At 44.3% G+C, this 15,957-nt stretch overlaps 1 protein-coding gene and 1 long non-coding RNA gene across 2 annotated transcripts in view; both read left to right on the top strand.

Moving 5' to 3' along the window:
• The first annotated feature begins 1,087 nt into the window (after positions 1-1,087).
• LOC109264536 (uncharacterized) lies at positions 1,088-2,559 on the top strand. Its single transcript, XR_002078779.2, has 3 exons — positions 1,088-1,214; positions 1,568-1,687; positions 1,774-2,559. It is a non-coding gene; the product is annotated as an uncharacterized LOC109264536 (long non-coding RNA).
• A 10,658-nt stretch (positions 2,560-13,217) lies between these two features.
• Positions 13,218-15,957, top strand: part of EXOC6B (exocyst complex component 6B) — a 613,936-nt gene continuing 611,196 nt past the window's right edge. The window contains exon 1 of the mRNA XM_053890818.1: positions 13,218-13,392. The gene's annotated coding sequence lies outside the window, so the exon portion shown is untranslated. The remainder of the gene's footprint in view (positions 13,393-15,957) is intronic.

The raw sequence follows: 15,957 nt of genomic DNA, 5'->3' as shown, positions 1-15,957 counted from the left end.
CTTAACCAACTGAGTCATCCAGGCACCCAGTGTTTGTTTTAATTTGTTAATACTGTAAGGTGTTCCTGATTTGCCACTTCATCCCTTTTCCCCCCAAATTTTGTCATCTAATCGTGTTTTTTTTAAGGTAGTCTTTTTCTTTTTTAATGTTTGTTTATTTTTGAGAGAGAGAGCACAAGCAGGGGAGGGACGGGGCGGGGGGGGGCAGGATTTGAAGCGGGCTCCATGCTGACAGCAGCGAGCCAGATATGGGGCTTGAACTCATGAACCATGAGATTGTGACCTGAGTGGAAGTTAGACGCTTAACTGACTGAGCCACCCAGGTGCCCCTTGGCATCTAATCTTAAGTAAAATCCGTGGCCTCCCTACACCTTACAAAATCTGAGCATTGGGAAAGCATCCCAAGCGGGCGAAGACTAAAATTCCTAAAACTGCCTTGGCGTCACTAAGGTTTGGTAGACCTGGCTCTATCTGCCTGCAATTATCATTGGTTTCTCTGAGCTCTGGCATAAGTTTGCAGTGGTTTTTGCCTTTCCTCTTCGTTCTGTGTTTTATGGGTGCTTTCCTGGGAAGTTGAGAGAAGCTGTGTTGAGGACGGTTAGCCAGAACAGCCTTTGAAAACACCGTTGGGCTGAATCTCTGACAGTCCCGTGGAACAGCCAGATGCTGAATTTGAAGGTTCCTGGAGTGGCGCTGGGGCCAGTGGAAACCTCGCTTCTCCTTCCGTCCCTCGCCTCCAGGCTCCCTTATCCCTTCTTCGGGAAGGCAAGTGAAGCCTGGCTAGATACAAGTGTCTGTGGCCCTGGAAAAGACTCTCCTGATGGCCCCAGGAGGATAAAAGCCAGAAGGATTATCTAGACTCAGTCAAAAAAAATTCTGCCCTCTTCTCTGAGTTCAGTCATGGCTGAGGGTGAGTCTCCTTGTGGCTCTTCCTCCTCCATGATGCTCTTATTGACCAGGGCTCCTCGGGGTCTGTGCTCCTGACCATGGTGTGTCACCACAGCTGGGTGAAGCCCCCACCTCACAAATGTCTTTGTTGTCACTGCAGCTACTCTCTCATGAGGTCTCAGACAGACATTTGGGAGCATTGGCCCTTGCAGTGTGAGTGAGGCAGAGAGGGTGTGACCTGCCTCAGCACCCGGAGACCCCACTCTGAAGGCTGGGGGCCACCACTGTGGCAGCTTCTCCCACCACCATCATCTCCCCATTGCCAGGTGTCCCAGCCCCTGACAAGCCTTTAGGGTTTTCTTCCTCTGTATTTCGCAGTTGAGGGAAATGACACCAAAGAGTTGCATTCATTTAACAGACCCCTTATGTCTGAAGGAGGAAGAGGAATAGGAATGAAGAGATGGGGATTTGGAGGGAGGAGGACGCAGGCCAAGGAGCTAGGGTGAAGGGCAGCATAGATGGCTGCAGTTTGGGTAGTGATGGGGTAGTGGCACAAGGTAAGGGAAGGAGTTGAGGGTCTTTATCATGATGGCAATGTAGAGCCATTCAAGGGTTTGAAAGATTAGTGACATAATGTGATTTGTATTCTAAAAAAAATCTGTACAATGACTTGGAACAGGACAAGCACATCAGGAGGATATGGCTCTGATCTGAGTGAGGCAATGGTAGCATGGGTGTGGAGAGAAGATCTATTGAGAATCTGGGAGCAAGGAATGAAAGATGAGTTTACGACTCAAGGGTAAGGTCACACTCACCCTTCCATGCCCATGCGTGCCTACATTCACACTTGTACTTCACCTTCCCCTGTCACTTGGTGCTTTGCAGAATGCATGGATACCAGCAGATGCCCACATCCCTGCAGTTCTTTCTCTGTCAGTATCCTTGGAGGGGAAGTTTTCTCTGTCAGTCATCTTAGAAGGAGAACTTGGACACGGTGGCTTTGGATTAGGAGGTAAACATCGGACAGGAGATCTGAGAAGAGTGAAATCCCAAGGCGCAGGTCATAGGAGCTCAACAAATCTGTGACTTCATCTCACCAGGCCCTCTCTGAGAAACTCTGGAGAAAGGGTAGCCAGCCAGTCCTCTGTAGACCTAACTCCCTGGGTCCTGGTCCCTGGAGAAGCTGCACCAGAGTGCCATGGTGACAGCGGTCACATGAGAGATGTAGGCCCCCACCTCTGCACCCCGAGGACTCCCTGTACCACAGGTGGAAGGAGGTTTGGGAGCAGGACCCCTGGGCTTTCATGCAGGGCCTCTTAATTGTCTTGGGGACAGACACAGCTGAGGGATGGTGTTTCTGATTTCAGCCCTCCACAAAGGGCTCGTCTAGCCCAGCCTAGGGGGGGAATCTTAGGGGGAGCGGGTACAAGACCAAAGGGGAGGAAACACCAGAAGCCACAGAGGAAGGAGCAGGTGCTGAGAGAGAGAAATGCTGCTGGCCTCCAGGCAACAATCAAAATTAAGGAAATGCTCAAATAAATGACAGGATGGGGGCATCTGGAAAGAACACAGGAACCAACCTGGGGGAGCCCTCAGTGGCCAAAGCTGGAACAATCTGAGCAATACAATAAATAATGTAGTGTTGGGTTGTTACCCAAAACATAAAAATTGATGTTTGAATAAGTAAGTAAATGGGGAGAGGGGATCCTCCTTTCCCAAAAATTTCATTTATCTTATGTAGATATTCCTCCTGGGGGGTGGAGCTTCTTTGTTCCCTTTCCACACATGAGAATGAACTTAACTTAGTGACTGAACTCCAAAGAACAGAGTTTGGAAAGGCAAAAATAGTAATACTAGGGACGCCTGGGTGGCTCAGTCGGCTAAGTGTCTGACTTGGGCTCAGGTCATGATCTCACAGCTCTCTGCTTTCAGTGTGGAACCTGCTTCAGTTCCGTTTATCTCCCTCTCTTTCCGTCCTTCCCCAGCTCATGCTTTCTCTCTGTCTCAAAAACAAAAAATACAAAAAATAGTAATATTACCATGGAGAAACTGTGTACCTTAGCCGTATGATCAAGGTAAACATCACCAGTGATGTGTAGATTTACGTGCCACCTGCTATGACGCAAAGAGAAGCCACTTCACCTCTGTGGTATTCTTTCCAGAGGCTCAGAGCTCTAGTCTAGTCATGAGAAAAATGTCAGTCAAACTGAAATTGAGTGGTATCCTATGAAATACCTGACCAGTATTGCTCAAGGTATTCACATAAGGAAAGCCTGAAAAACTGTCACAGACTGGGGAAGACTCAGGGACAGGATGACTAAATGCAGTGTGATTCCCTGGATTGGATCCTGGAGGAGAAAGAGGACATTAACAGAAAAATCCAGTGAAATCCAGAGTTTATTTAGCAGAAATGTCCCAATATTTGTCTCTCAGTTTTGACAATGTATCATATATTGACCTACATAAAAAGGTAAACTGAGGTGAGCTCAAATTACGAGAAACTGGGTTTATTCGGAACGAGTGGAGGAATTGCCTTTCAGGAAATGCATGCTATAGCAAGCTACAGGCGTGTCTTCTGAGAGTTTGGGCAGACTGACTTATGGGTGAGGGGTGCAAAGAGAAGGCAGTCCAGCCAGAGTCCAAGCAGTAAGTTCGTTGGCTTGAGGATGGGGAGATGATCTTTGTGGATGTTCATTGGTCAGGACATAAGTCTCAGTCTTCTGTAAATTGGGCATTTACGGGAAAACAGTCTTTCAGTTCCTAAGTTCCATTCTTCTTTTTTTTTTTAAATTTTTAAGGTTTATTCATTTTTCAGAGACAGAGAGACAGAGCATGAGTGGGGGAGGGGCAGAGAGAGAAGGAGACACAGAATCTGAAACAGGCTCCTGGCTCTGAGCTGTCAGCACAGAGCCTGATGGAGGGCCCGAACTCACAGAAGGCTTGATCGTGACCTGAGTGGAAGTTGGACGCTCAACCGACTGAGCCACCCATGCGCCCCCCTAAGTTCCATTCTTCTGAGGGTGCACACATGAGATTCGCCAATTCATATCCTCCAGTTCCATTTTAGATTGGAACCCTATCACACATGTAATGTAACATGATAACATCAGGGGAGACCGAGACTGGGTGAGGGGTGTACAGGAGCTCTCTATACTATTTTCACAATTTTTCTCGAAATCTAAAATTATTCCAAATAACAAGCTTATTAAAAATATGTATCTAGGAGATTATTGATTCAATACCAGGCAAGCTTTCTCATTTGTTCTTATGGCAGCATCGTGTTTCACTGTATGGATTTATCACTTAGGTGTATCTCATTTTACTGCACTTCCCTTTCTTGTGCTTCACAGATACTGTTTTTCTACAAATTAAAGGTTTGTGGCAACCCTCTGTTGAGCAAGTATATTGACACCATTTTTCCAACAGTAATTGTCCACTTCATGTCTCTATGTCACATTTTGGTAATTCTCATGATAGTTCAAACTTTTTCATTGTTACATTTGTTATATGGTATGCGGTCAGAGATTACAACTCACTGAAAGCTCAGATAATGGTTTGCATTTTTTAGCCAATAAAGTATTTTTAAAATTTTTGTTTATTTTTTTAGAGAGAGAGAGAGAGACAAAGTGTGAGTGGGGGAGGAGCAGAGAGAGAGGGTGACACAGAGTCTGAAGTAGACTCCAGGCTCCCAGCTGACAGCCCAGAGCTGGATGCAGGGCTCAAAATCACAAACCACGAGACCATGACCTGAGCTGAAGTCAGACGTTCAACCGACTGAGCCACCCAGGCACCCCAGCAATAAAGTATTTTTATTTATTTATTTATTTATTTATTTATTTATTTATTTATTTATTATGAAATTTATTGTCAAATTGGTTTCCATACAACACCCACTGCTCATTCCAACAGGTGCCCTCCTCAATACCCATCACCCACCCTCCCCTCCCTCCCACCCCCCATCAACCCTCAGTTCTCAGTTTTTAAGAGTCTCTTATGCTTTGGCTCTCTCCCACTCTAACCTCTTTTTTTTTTTTTCCTTCCCCTCTCCCATGGTCTTCTGTTAGGTTTCTCAGGATCCACATAAGAGTGAAAACATATGGTATTTGTCTTTCTCTGTATGACTTATTTCACTTACATAACACTCTCCAGTTCCATCCACATTGCTACAAAAGGCCATATTTCATTCTTTCTCATTGCCACATAGTATTCCGTTGTGTATATAAACCACAATTTCTTTATCCATTCATCAGGTGATGGACATTTAGGCTCTTTCCATAATTTGGCTATTGTTGAAAGCACTGCTATAAACATTGGGTACAAGTGCCCCTATGCATCAGCACTCCTGTATCCCTTGGGTAAATTCCCAGTAGTGCTCTTGCTGGGTCATAGAGTAGATCTATTTTTAATTTTTTGAGGGACCTCCACACTGTTTTCCAGAGCGGCTGCACCACTTTGCATTCCCACCAAGAGTGCAAGAGGGTTCCCGTTTCTCCACATCCTCTCCAGGATCTATAGTCTCCTGATTTGTTCATTTTAGCCACTCTGACTGGTGTGAGGTGATATCTCAGTGTGGTTTTGATTTGTATTTCCCTGATGAGGGGCAATGTTGAGCATCTTTTCATGTACCTGTTGGCCATCTGGATGTCTTCTTTAGAGAAGTGTCTATTCATGTTTTCTGCCCATTTCTTCACTGGATTATTTGTTCTTTTGGTGTGGAGTTTGATGAGTTCTTTATAGATTTTGGATACTAGCCCTTTGTCCAATATGCCATTTGCAAATATCTTTTCCCATTCCGTTGGTTGCCCTTTAGTTTTGTTGATTGTTTCCTTTGCAGTGCAGAAGCTTTTTATCTTGATGAGGTCCCAATCGTTCATTTTTGCTTTTAATTCCCTTGCCTTTGGAGATGTGTCAAGTAAGAAATTGCTGCGGCTAAGGTCAGAGAGGTTTTTTCCTGCTTTCTCCTCTAGGGTTTTGATGGTTTCCTGTCGTGAATGGTATAAGACAGTGGTAGCGATAAAGTATTTTTAAATTAAGATATAAACCTTGTTCTTTTTGACACGATTCTGTTGCACACTAATAGACTACAGTGTAAGTGAGACAACTTTTATGTGTACTGGGAAACAAAAAAAAATTCATTTGACTTGCTTTATTGCAATATTTGCTTTATTGCGGTGGTCTGGAACTGAACCTACAATATCTCCAAGGTATGCCTTTAATTTATTAACCATTTCTCTACTGATGGACATTTCCAGTCTTTTTGCTATTACAAACAGTGGTACATGGATGGTACCATTTACACATATGTGGGAATATCTGTAGAATAAACTTCTACTAGTGCATCTGTTGGATTACAAAATACTGGCACTTATTTTGATCAATAGTGCCAAATTGCCTTCCCTAGAGGTTGAACTAATTTATACTTATACCAGCGATGTAGGAAATGACTCTTTCCCCATTACCCTTCCAACTTTGGTTCTAATCAAACCAGTTATAGAGCCAATGCACCCCTCCTTGGGTTTGATTAAATTGTTAGAGAGCTCGCAGAACTAAGGAAACCAGTTTGCTTCTTAGGTTACCAGTTTATACAAAGGGTATCAAAGGTGCAAATGAACAGCCAGATAAAGAGGTATATCAGGGTTTGTCCAGGAGGGATCTGACCCCAGGAGCTTACATCCTTGTGTGTTTCAGGGTGCACCACCCTCCTGGCACAGGTTGCATTCTGGTTCACTAACCTGGAAGCTCTCCAAACCCCAAAGTTCAGGGATTTTTTTGGAGCCTCATTATGTAGGTGTGGCTGATTAAATCATTGACCGCTGGTAATTGAACTCAATCTCTAGCCCCTCTTCTCTCCCTAAAGGTTGAGGGTGGAGTTTAAATTTACAAAGCAGTTTGGTTTCCCTGGCAACCAGCTTCCTTCCTTAGGTTGCCTAAGGGCTTTTCAATAGTAACCTTATTAACATAAACTGTGTGGTTGAAAGAGCTTGTTATGAATAACAAGACACCCATTTCACCTTTCCCACTCAGGTACTGAGGACAAAAGACCAAATATTATAACAAAAGATGATCCCATTGCTCTAATCCCTTAGGAAATTCCAAGGGTTTTGGGAGCTCTGAGCCAGGAACCATGGGTGAAGACAAAAATATATACTTATTATAAATTACAATATCATAGTTTATAATAATATGTGGTAGGCAGAATAGTGGCCCCCAAGGAATTCTGTGTTCTGATTCCTAGAATCTATGAACGTGTTACCTTACATGACAAAAGGGACTTTACAGATGTTAAGGATCTTGCATTGGCAGTTTGTCCAGAATGTTCTAGGTGGGCCCAATGTGAGGTGACTTACAAGGGCCTTGATAAGTGAAAGAGGGATGCAGGAAAGTCTGGGTCAGAGAAGGAGTTGTAATGACAAAAGCAGAGGTCAGAGTGACAGGATTGGTGGTTTTGAAAGGAATGCAATTAGCAGATAGAAGCTGTGCAAGGGGAGGAAGTGGATTCTCCCCTAGATCCTTGAGAAGGAACACAGTCCAGCTGACGCGTTGATTTTATCCCAGTGAGACCCATTTCAGACTTCCAACCTACAGAACTATAAGAGGGATACATTTGTGTTGTTTCAGGGCACTGTGTTTGCGGAAATTTGTGACAGGAGCAATAGGGAACCAATACATGGTAGTGGTGGTGTAATTTTTATATTTTAGAAAGATGGCTCCATCACCTCTCCACCGCTTCAGAACACTTTCGTCTCTACCCTACTTCCTGTTGCAATGGGTGAATATCCCAGCCTCTGTCAACAGCCAGTGGTAACTCCCCAAAAGACCATCAGTTAAGTTCGTTTATCTCGTTAAGCTTGGTTTGTTAGACTCACTGCAATAAGGGAGAATTCCACTTGCTGGAATCTTAGTGGTGTCTCCAAATAGAGACACGAGGACAGGATATATATAGTTTTAGGGCCAGGGCTGGGTGATTTTAAGGTGGGTCTTGAAAGGAGGAGAGCTGGTTAGGATCGAGCACGTGTATAACCATTTTGGAATGGTGGGCATGAGGTGAAGTCATTAGGTGAAGGTCTGAAGGAGTCTTGATGAACAAGTCATTTTAGTGGGGTCACAGCCTCATCTCCCAGGAACGGATATCTCCCGGAGCCACCAACTAAGTTATTGTTACTGGATTTCAGTATTGTTTAATACAAGGACAGGACAGTATGCCCTGTCCCTGTATTGTTAAATACACGAACTGGGACTTAGGCTGGCATCAACTCTCACCAGAAACTCCACTAGTGGTCTGGACCTCATTCCTTCTCTTTACTCAAGGACTTTGTCCTACAACTTTGTCTCTCTCTTTAGCATGGTCATTTCTCTCTCTGCTAGATCATTCCATCTTGAGAACTAAACTAAACTAAAAATCTCCCCCTAGGCCCCTTTGACATCTGTCCCATCTGTTTCCCCTTACAGAAAAACTTCTTGAGAGAGTTGTCCGTGGTCATTGTGATCACCTCTTTACCTTCTGTTCCAGCCACTCTCTCTCCTCTGCCCCATACAACCCCACCACATTAGTCTTCCTTAGGCTCCCAGAACATTTCAAACATGTTTCTGGGGTGCCCGGGTGGCTCAGTCAGTTAAGCATCCAACTCTTGATTTTGGCTCGGGTTATGATCTCACGATTTCGTGAAACTGAGTCCGTGTTGGGCTCTGCACTGACAGCTGACAGGGTGGAGCCTGCTTGGGATTCATTCTCATTCTCTCTCTCTCTCTCTCTCTCTCTCTCTCTCTCTCTCTCTCTCTCTCTCTCTCTCTGCCCCTCTCCTGCTTGCACTGGCCTCCCTCTCAAAATAAATAAATAAACTTTAAAATAATCACCACCACCACAACAAACTGTGTTTCTGCCTGAGGGCTTTGCACTATCTGTACCCTTTGTCTGACCGGCTTCCCCCTCACCCACCATCTTCACCTGGCTGGCTGCTTGTCAGTCAGAGCTCGGGTTAAATGTCATTTCCTCAGAGACACCTTCTCTGACCATCAATCTACACATTATGTGTGCAGGCGCTATTAGGCCACTCTGCTTTAAAAAAAAATTTTATGTATTTTTATGGTGGCAAGATATATACATAACAACATTTACCATCTCAATAATCTTAAGTGTATAATTCAGTGGCATTAAGTACGTTCACATGGTTGGATAACCATCGCCACCAACCATCTCCAGAACTTCTTCATCTTCCCAAATTTAGACTGCGTATCCATGAAACAACAACTCTCACCCCCCTCTGCACCTCCAGCCCCTGCCAACCATGATTTAATTTTGGACTCTATGAATTGACCTCTTTTAGGTACCTCATGAAAGTGGAATCACACGATATTTGTCATTTTGTATCTAGCTTATTTTAGTTAGCATGACGTCTTCAAGGTTCAACCATGTTGTGGCAGGTGTCAGCATTCCATTCCTGGGGCCCCTGGCTGGCTCAGTCGGTGGAGCATGTGACTCTTGATCTTGGGGTTGTAGATTCGAGCCCCCTGTTGGGGATAGAGATTACTTAAAAATAAAATCTTAAAAAAATTCCATTCCTTTTTAAGGTTGACTCATATTCATGTATATATATATATATATATATATATATATATATATATATATACACACACATATATATATATATAAATATATAACATATTATATGTATACATACACAGAAAAGAATGGACACTTGGGTAGTGTCCATCGTTTGGCTATTGTGAATAATGCTATTGTGAATATTAGGGTACAAGCATCTGTTCCAGTCCCTGGTTCCAGTTCTTTTGGATATATACCCAGAAGTGGAATTGCCAGATCATATGGTAATTCTGTGCTTAACTATTTGAGGAACTGCCATGCTTGTTTCTACAGTAGTGACACCATTTTATATTCACACCAATACTCATAAATGTTCCAATTTCTCCACATCCACACCAACCTTCGTTATTTCCTCTTTTTTTTTTTTAAATAAATAATCTTCCTAATGGGTGTGAAGTGGTATATCACTCCATTTTAATTCGATAAATAGCCCCTGTAAGTAGCTGAGATTTTACATACGCATGTGACACACACACACACACACACACACACACACACACACACACACACATATTTTTCTTCTTCCCCACCTATGCTGTAAGCTCTGTAAGAACAAGGATTTTTGTCTCTCTCGTTTACCACTGTGTCTCTAGCATCTGAAAGTACTTCGCAAGCAATAACAACAGTAATGACAAGAGCCACAACAAATGCCAGAGCCAACATTGATGCAGCACTTACTATGTGCCAGGCACTGTTTTATGACAATATAATCATGCTGTAAGAGAGGTGTTCTTATCATCCCGATTTACAGGGAGTTGAGGCACAGGGTATTTTCCCCAGGTTACACAGTTAGGGTCACTGTAGTTGCTCAAAAAATGATTTTGGAATGGAAGTGCAAAGGGAATGAATGATGGGGAAGGAGGATTTTAGGGAAATGAGTTGGTGAACTATTGCAGGAGTCCTGGCAGAAGATGTTAAACCTTGCCTTCTGATGGTAGCGGTGGTGCTAGACAAAGGGTGGGGGAATCCAAGTCACCGCGGATGTAGAACCATTGATAAGACTGTGGTGTAAATGTGTATTCAGGAAGGTCTCTAGTGTGCACAGGATGAGTTTGTCTAAGACGGGCACATGGGTTGTGAGAGGGAGGTTAAGACAGACTTGTGGAGATGAAGGAAAAACTAACCCCAGACACCCCTGATCACACCATACACATTTGGACTTGGTTTTTTTCAGCGTAGCACTTGATTGTATTCTGTCTTTGTGAAGTTGCCTGTTTGCTGTAGAGAATAAGGTCTTGAGCTTTTACACGGGCTCTTACTCTGCTGATTTCCTTCTCTCATTCCAAGGAGGCAGTTTGGCTTTGGATACCATGGTCTCAGAGCCATCTACATGGCAAGACACAAATGAAAGTAGTCAGAGGAAAGTCTGAGTTCCTCAGTGGCTTCATCCTAGGCTATCGGGAGAGGGAGCATGCTAGTGTCTGATGGGAGAAGGCTAAAGTGGAGAGGGTAGAAGGGAGGGCAGAGTTTTTCAAGATTAGCGAAGTGACTTAGGGGTTCCCAAGCATGTGGCCTGTCCCCTTGGGGTGCCCCGTGGGGGTAGTGAGACAGGACAAAAGGATGGCCATCTAGTATACCCCAGACACCAGGGTTACTAACCCCACAAGGCTTACTTAGGGGAAGGGTGGTTTGGAGACTGTAGAGCAACTTCATAGGACCCCCGGGGCGGGGACAATGAACATGTCAGTTGAGGAGCCCCTCTGAATGTTCTGTTCCAGACAATACCCTGGGCCTCTGTACAAGCCTGAATTGAGACTGAATTTCTGCCAACCAGAGAGTTGAGGCAGATTCAGTTTGATTGAAGGGGATTATAGTAATGCACCAATTCTTGCGTGCCCAGTTTATAAAGCAAAATTTCGACCTGCTTTGTGTGTAATAGTTGGCTTCTCTAGATGAGACGAGACACTCTCCAAATGCAGGGATCACTTTTTATCATTCATTTGGTCAATAAAGATTTGTTAAGGACCTACTGTATGCCAGGCACTGATCTAGATACTAGGTATACATTAAGCAGATCAGACATGGTCCTGCAGCCTTGGATTTACAGCGGGGGAGGAATGAATGAATGAATGAATGAATGAATAAATAAATAAATAAAAACAAGTATATAATTAGAAGTGGGGATGAGTGCTATGAAGCAAAGGAATGGGGTCTTCATCTTGGCAGCCGAGATTCTAACTTGGGAGCTAGCCCCTAAGCCAGTGCTGTTACCGCAGAGGAACTCAGTGCACTAACTCAGCCCCCACCCGCAGCTCCGCTACAGAAGCAACACCTTGACCATGCCCTGAGGTCCCTGGCTTGATTGCTGCTTCTTTAGTGGCCAGACCTGTCAGATCTTTTCAATGTGGACTTTCAATACTTCAAACACCATGCTCAAGTTGTCAGGCACATCAGTGCCATTGTTTGTTACTGGCTCTGAGGAGGTGACTAACCTAAGACCTACTAACTCCCCACTCATCCTGCGGATGGCAACAGATATGTAAATTGTGAAGCCTGAATGGTCCAGATTTGGGTGTGTTTGAGGGGCCGTGAGATGGCTGGTGCAGCTGGAGGGCGCAAACACAGGAAGAGCGGTGCAGGATGGAGCTGGGTGGCGGGGGTGGGGAGTCAGGAGGAAGGTGCACAGGACCATGGGTTAAGTTTGGGTTTTGTTCTAAGTGCAGTGGGAACGGTGTGAGGATTTGAAGCTGAGGAATAGCTGTCTCATTTGTGTTTTCTTTTTTTTTATTCTTCTTTATTTTTTATTTTTTTTAATATGAATTTATTGTCAACTTGGTTTCCATACACCACCTCATTTGTGTTTTCAACCATATCTCATCATGCCAGGTATTTGGGTTAATGACTATTTGGTTGGTTGATGATTACTTGCCAAAATGAATTAAACTAGGGGTTGGTGGGTGGAGGGGAGAAGCCCTCTGTGGAGATGGCTTCCTTATGGCTAACAAAGACTGACAAGTTAAAAACCCAAAAGTTCAGGGTTGGAAGGCCTTACAAGTTTCCAACTACTTAAAAAAATTTTTTTTAATGTTTCTTTTTAAGAGAGAGAGACAGAGAGAGCATGAGCGGGGAGGGGCAGAGAGAGAGGGAGACACAGAATCCGAAGCAGGCTCCAGGCTCTGTGCTGTCAACACAGACCTGGATGCGGGGCCTGAACTCATGAACTGTGAGATCATGACCTGAGCCAAAGCTGGACGCTTAACCCACTGAGCCACCCAGGCGCCCCTCCAACTGCTTTAAAGTAGAGCAGCCCCGTGACAGTCGGGTCCTGGAAAAGTTGACAAGTTGTCCTAATTTACTCTTGCTTTGCTTCTCCCTTCTCCAGTCTGACAAGATCATTGGGGAAGTTTTTTTTTTTTTTTTTTAATTCCCTGTGTTTCCTGTGTTATGTTGGTGTGTCAGAGATTCCAGGCAGTGTATGTGTAGAGCAAAGTAGTGAGTGAAGCTTACCATTTTCAGGGACAGGCAGATTACGGTGAGAGGAAGAAAAGCTGCTCACACATGAAATGAGACCTTTGGGCAAAGGAAAAGACCCCCCAAAATCATGATGACAGAAGTTGTCTCAGGCAGGAGCATGTGGACGAGGTCGCAGTTCCTTACTAAGCCCTATGGAAACATGGGTGATGTCAGTATGATTGTGACCTCAAGGGTCTGGCAGAGCAGGAGGGTGACATCACTGCCCAGGGGACCCAGTGAGCTCAGACTCCAGGGAGGCCTCCTCACAGCCCCTAAAGAGGCGGGAGCAGCAAACATGATGATGAAGAGAGCCCTAGGGGCTGAGCTGCTTTCATCGGCTGTTCAATTATTGTTCTTTTCCTTCACCCTCCTGCCGGCATAGAATTGTACCTCAGGACTGTGCAGAGAGACAGAAAGAAGGAGCACTGAGGCTCTGTACCCAAGACATGGTAGATCGTGTGGGGTGAGCTATCAGCTGGGGCAAGCCCCTGTCCCCAAGGAGCTCATGGTACAGGTGGACAGACAGACTTGAAAACCAGTAAAACAGGGGTGCCTGGGTGACTCAGTTGGTTGGGCGTCCAACTTCGGCTCAGGTCATGATCTCGCGGTCTGTGAGTTCGAGCCCTGCGTCGGGCTCTGTGCTGACAGCTCAGAGCCTGGAGCCTGTTTCAGATTCTGTGTCTCCCTCTCTCTCTGACCTTCCCCTGTTCATGCTCTGTCTCTCTCTGTCTCAAAAATGAATAAACGTTAAAAAAAAAAACAAAAACCAGTAAAAACAGTAGAAAAAGTGTATGAGCTTTGAGGTTAGGCCTGACTCCTAACCTCAGTCTGTCACTTAGTTATTTACCATCTGACCTGGGTACGTTATTTAACCACACTGGGCCTCCGTTTCTCATCATTAAAATGGAGATGGCAGGGGCGCCTGGGTGACTCAGTCGGTTGAGCGTCTGGCTTCGGCTCAGGTCATGATCTCACGGTTCGTGAGTTTGAGCCCCGTCTCGGGCTCTGTGCTGACAGCATAGAGCTTGGGCCTACTTCGAATTCTGTGTCTCCCTCTGTCTCTGCTCCTGCCCCGCTCGTGCTCTGTCTCTCTTTCTCCTTCAAAAAGAAATAAAAAAACATTAAAATGGAGACGGCAAGTTTTGTCTCACAGCAGGATGACTGTGAGGAGTGAATGAGAGAAATCATATCATGTTCCTAGAACCTAGCAAGTGTTTTTTTTTTTAAAGTTTATTTAGTTATTTTGAGAGAGAGAGAGAGAGAGAGGCAGAGAGAGGGAGACAGAATTCCAAGCAGGCTCCGTGCTGTCAGCTCAGAGCCCAGTGTGGGGCTCGAACCCACAACCTGTGAGATCATGACCTGAGCCGAGATCAAGAGCCAGATGCTTAACCAACTGAGCCACCCAGGCACCCCCCCCCCCCCCCCCCCCCCGGAATCTGGCAGGTATTTAATAAATGGTAGCTGTTAGTATTGCCACTGCTTCAGATCACACAGTATGACAGAAACAATGTGGGGTCATGTATTCATACAGTTGACTCGGGAACAACATGAGTTTGAACTGTGCAGGTCCACTTATATGCGGATGTTTTTCAGTACATTTATTAGAAACGGTTTGCTGATTTGTGACAATCTGAAAAAAAACTCTCAGACAAACCGTGTAACGGTTGATTTGCATTTCCCTGAAGGTAGCTCTGTGAAGAGGTCTTCAAGGTGATTTGGAGGGGGGCTGAGAAATTATACGATTCATTATACTGATGTGGATGCAGATGCAGAGAGACTTTGAGTGATTTGAGTAAGGTCACTCATAAACTCGTGGCAGTGGAGGGTATGGGTGAGATGGCATGGCCAAGTGGTCAGGAAATGGGTCTTGGAATCAGGTGCACTTAAGTATGAATACCAGTTTCAGCATTTACTAGCTGTGAGACTTGAGGTATTACCTAATCTCTCAGCTTTCTCATCTGTAAAATGGGATACATGATATCTACTGCAAAGGATTACTGTAAGAATTTAATGATGTATGTGAAGTGATTACTTTGTGTGTTGAGACTGGTGCACAGAAAGTGCTGAATACATTTTTAACTACCAGTGCTGGAACTGAATTAAAGGCCCCCCGAGTCTTAGTTGAGTGCTTTTCTGGTCATTCCATGCTGACCTGACATTCTCTCTATTTAGCAGGCATTCAGATTAGGCAGCCTGTCTTCACTGGAGCTTTTGTACACCCCTCACTCCAGACACCCTTGCTGGTAACAGATCTCTGGATTCAGTGGGGCCTCAAAAAAGCTGCTGACAGTAGCAGAAGCTAGTTTAATCACTACTATACATATCCGGTCTGCATACCAGTCTTCTTCCTGTGATGGACAAAAAGTTTTTTGCTGAGCGAGATGCTAAAATGCTGAAGGGACCGTCTGTCATGTATTTTAAGGGATCTTTAGAAATATGAAAGGCTCCATACTTTCCCTGCCCCTCCTACATCTGTCTGGGGTTGTTTAAGCATGAGTAATTAAATAAAATGAGGACAGCCAGAGATTATCTAGAAACAGACAGGTTTGGCAACTTGCTCATTTCTTGGCAAACACCAGGACTTGTAACTCATTCTCCTCACTATTTGTTTATTTTTAAAATGTGTTTTCAGTTAATAACTACCATTTTTACTGAAAAAAAGCAATATATGCACAAAGGAAAGAATTCCAAGAGTGCATACATAATTAAAAATGATCTTTCTCTTACTTCAGCCCCCTTCCTTCCCATCCCTCTCCTGGCTACCACTACTGTTAACAGTTTCTTGGGTATCTTTTCAGGGATATTCTATGTCATATTTCATGTATATATGTAAGCATATATATAAATATTTATTCTTCTCAAAAAATAGAAAACATATTCTCTATACTGTTTCATGCTTTGCTTTTTCCCGACATGCTTTGCTCAACCCGACAATTTGGAGATAGTTTCGTATCTATACAGAATACAGAGTGTTTTCTTTTTCTCTCTAATGATTGCATCATAAATAATTCATG

Source organism: Panthera pardus, unplaced genomic scaffold (assembly GCF_024362965.1).
Source record: "Panthera pardus isolate Hobbes unplaced genomic scaffold, ASM2436296v1 HiC_scaffold_25, whole genome shotgun sequence".
Lineage (NCBI taxonomy): Eukaryota > Metazoa > Chordata > Mammalia > Carnivora > Felidae > Panthera > Panthera pardus.
Note: the sequence above shows the minus strand (reverse complement) of the source record. Positions and strands in the feature narration are given on the sequence as shown.